This window comes from Alligator sinensis, unplaced genomic scaffold, assembly GCF_000455745.1.
Source record: "Alligator sinensis unplaced genomic scaffold, ASM45574v1 scaffold236_1, whole genome shotgun sequence".
In the NCBI taxonomy this organism is placed as follows: Eukaryota; Metazoa; Chordata; order Crocodylia; family Alligatoridae; genus Alligator; species Alligator sinensis.
In genome coordinates this window covers 1,571,820-1,575,970 of record NW_005842122.1, presented here as the reverse complement: position 1 = coordinate 1,575,970, position 4,151 = coordinate 1,571,820, and positions in this window count along the sequence as shown.

The following is a 4,151-nucleotide window of genomic DNA, read 5'->3' as shown; positions in this document are numbered from 1 at the left end:
ACACACACACACACACATATACACACACTTTGTCAGCTATTTGTTCAACAGAAGCTGAAAATACTGTTGTACCAACTAGTAATAAAATTGAAGTATGAGCCACAGTAAAGTAATCTGAATATAGATATGAAAAAGGGTTCTAGGAAAATAATCATTAGCAACATTTTACAGATGAGTAACACATGTGGAGACCAAAGGTGATTTACCTAAATATAGGAAGTCTATGAGGCAGATAGAAAATAACCAGCATATCATGACTTCTAGTTCAGGCCCTTAGACACAATGTCAAAATCCTTCTGCAGTCATCACTATTTTTTCCCCCAGGGACCGATTTTTGGGTGGGGAGCAATTTTGGAGAGGAGATCAGGTTAGAATACCTTTTGTTTCTAACAGTATTACAATATGAAGCAATACATTTCTAAGTGCCATGTCTGAAAAGAGGTTTCCAACATAGCCCACCAGTTTGTAGCAAAGAAAAAAAAGCTCCCTTACAACATTGCACAAGTTGGATTTTCTGTCTCCTTTTTTAAACAAATCTCTCAACAGTGAAACAGTTTTATACAGTTACATGAGCTGAATGAGATGATTCTGCCTAAAGACATAACTTCTCTCTCTCTCTCTCTCTCTCCTGTGAACCACTGAAAATGATGCTTTTCCAGTCTCATCAAAGTTATTGTTTATGTGCATGCATATGTACACAGGCAGACACACACACACAACTTGGAGAAGGTGGCAATTAGGAACAGTCAGCATGGATTTAACAAGGGAAAGTCATACCTGACCAACATGATGGCATTTTATGAAGAGATGACTGGCTCTGTGGATGCGGAAAGAGCAGTGGACATGATGTACCTTGACTTTAGCAAGGCTTTTGATATGGTCTGCCACAATATTCATGAAAGCAAGCTAAGGAAGTACAGGTTGGATGAATGGATTGTAAGGTGGACAGAAAACTAGATGTACCATTAGGTTCAGAGGGTAGTAATCTACTCAGAAAATTTGCAGATGAAACCAGGCTGGGGGGAGTAATAGATACACTGGAAAGTAGGGTTAGGATTCATAGACCTAGACAAATTGGAGGATTGGACCAAAAAAAAAAAAAAAAATCTCATGAGGTTCAATAAGGACAAGTGCAAGGTCTAGCACTTAGGGTGGAACAATCCCATGCACCTGTACAGGTTGGTGACTGACTGGCTAAGCAGCAATTCTGCAAAAAAGAACCTGGGGTTACAGTGGACTATAAGCTGAATATGAAGCAACTGTGTGCCTTTGTTGTGAAGAAGGCTAATGGCATACTGGGCTGGCAATAGTAAGAGTGTTGCCAGCAGATCAATGGCATTGTTTATTTCCCTCTATTTAGCCACATCTGGAGTATTGTTTTGGGCCCCCACTACAGAAAGGATGTGGACAACTTGGAGAGTCCAACAAAGGGCAACAAAAATGGTTAGCGGCCTGGGACACGTGCTTTATGAGGACAGGCTGAGGGAACTGGCCTTATTTAGTCTGGAAAAGGAAGACTGAGGGAGGACTTAATGGAAAACTTCAACTACTTGCGGAGCTTTTCCTAAGAAGGTGGAGCTAGAAGGTGGTGCTATCAGTGGTGGTAGATGGCAGAACATGAAGCAATTATCTGAATTTGCAACAAGGGAAGTTTAGGTTACATTTTAGGAAAAATCTCTCTCACAAGGAGGGTGGTAAGCATTGGATCAAGTTACCCAGAGATGCTGTGCAGTCTGCATCCCTGGAGGTTTTTCAGACCCAGCTAGAGAAAGCCTTGGCTGGGAGGATCTATTTGGGGATGATCCTGCTTTGAGCAGGGGATTGGACTGGATGACCTCCTCTGGTCCCTTCTAAGTGTAATTTTCTATAATTCTATAAATATGGTAAATTTCTGATTCTGTTTGTCACTATAGCAGCTCCCAAGCTAGAGAACAATTGCTACATATGCAGTATTCAATATTAGTAGTAGAGTATTCTGTTTAATTTCAATTCCATGGCAAAACTTCTTCCATCAGTAACAGTCCACTAAGGACTAAGGGTAAGAATTTTCATTTTTTACTGCTGATGTTAAAAACAGTAAAATATCCCTCAAAGATCATGAAAGGGTATTGGAATATTGCCATATACCTCTGTACAACAGTTCCTTTCCCTCCAATTAAAGTGGTGGTATCTTATGGTAGAAGCTGTTCTCCCCCAAAAGCATAGGCCACTGAAAGGGAGACTAGGACCCTACCTCTCTAGTGGGATATAGGAAGTAGGAAGTAGAAAAGTGCCTCCCCCTCTGCCTTCCCCCACCCCTGCCACTTTGAAATATCTATATTGGTATATGGGATCATCCCTGGTGCACTATTCTATTTGCTATACACAGAAAACCTTCTCTGAGTTGGTATGGAACAGTGAATTCTGGAGTAGATAGTGCACCATTAAGACAAGACAATTCATAGGCAAAAAAACCTGGAAAGGACCTACTGTTACTGATTCCATGACCTTGCTACCCCAGGAAACATTATCATGTAATCCTGTCTATAAACTTATCAGACTCCATCTTAAAACTCTTTGCCATCATTGCTCCAATTTGAAGACTGTTCCAGGACTTTTTTTTCTAATGACTAGGGATCTTCTTCTAATTTCTAGCCTAAATGTATTTATTGTCTCTTCATACCCATTTTTTCCATTAGCTTATATAATTGTCCTTCCACCCTACTGTTACAGGCAGATGTATTTATAGGGAGTAATCATATTCCCTCTCAGATTTTGTTTTGCTAGACTTAGAACAAAAACAAAAAAGAAAAGAAGGAAAGGAAAGAAAAAGAAAAAGAAATAGAAGGGTTTTTTTGTTTTTCCTTTCCTAATTTTCTCTCAAGTTAGATTTTCCACATCCAAAATCATCCTAGCAGCCATTCTGTGCACCCATACCAGTTGGACTTCTGCTTCTTTGGACACAGGCATGATCAGAACTGTTCAGAATATTGCACATAAGGTTTCCATGGAAAATTCTATAGTCACCCGTACACTTCCTTATTTCTACCAGAAATACCAATACTTTTTTTCTGATACATCCTAGGATAATATTATCATTTGCCTTTTTTACAATTATGTATTATCCTGAGACTGATTAGTCCTCCCAGGTATTCCTCCTTCTCAGTCAATTCCTCCTTTACAGCTTACTGTACAATTTTGTTTCACTACTCCTTAAATGTATGACCTTGTAACTGATGACTGAGCTTCAGTCTCTATTATTTCAGTTCTCAAAGTTGTACAGTTTTTCCTGTAGGATACTGCAAACCTGCTGTATAATGAGAGATTGCTCTAAGAAAATGTTTTGTGATAGTCTTCTAAATTTTTAGCAAATTATTAATGAAACCATTAAGTTTTTTCCCAAACTGACCATTGAGGAGCTCAATTATTATTACTGAGCCAAATGTTTCCTCTTTCCACAATTTCACCATTACCAATGCCTTATTTACCCAAATCCAATAAACTTCAATGACCCTCCAGTAATTATATGCTAGATATGGGGAATGTATACATTTGGTATAGTTTTCCAAATCATCTAGAAAATAATTTTTGGATGGTTGTCCTAGATTTGTTTCCCCATCACTCCAACAGGGCAAGCAGTGGCAGGGGGATTTATGGAAGGCAGGCAATATGGATTTAAATGACCTGAACCTTGCCCCTTTCCACCCATCCTAACACCATGCCACCTGCCTCCCCCACCACCATTTGGCCTCCCTGGCACTTGCCCCCACTTACCCCCTCTCCCACCTGCCCCTGGCACCTTTGTGTCCCCGCTACTTGCCCTGCCACCCTTTCCACTCACAGCTCCAGCAATAACTAGGGCCCTTTCCCAGCCAGGGTCAGGGAGCACATAACATGTGCTGCCTCCAGCCCAAGGCTAACCACGCAGCACCTAGGATTGAAACTGTCACCAGCACAGCATTTGCTGCCTGGCCTGGCTGGGGAAGGAGACAGCACGTGCTCTGTGGTCCATGCCTCAGCCAAGAGGGGGGCCCATCCAGGGCTGAGCTGAGTGGAAAGGAAGCAACAGTGGCACTGGGTGGGGGCAGGGGTGGAAGAAGAGTGATGGTGTGGGAATCAGAGGCTGCAAGGAAGGTGGCATGGAGGGCAGAAGCTGGAGCTCCACCCCTTAC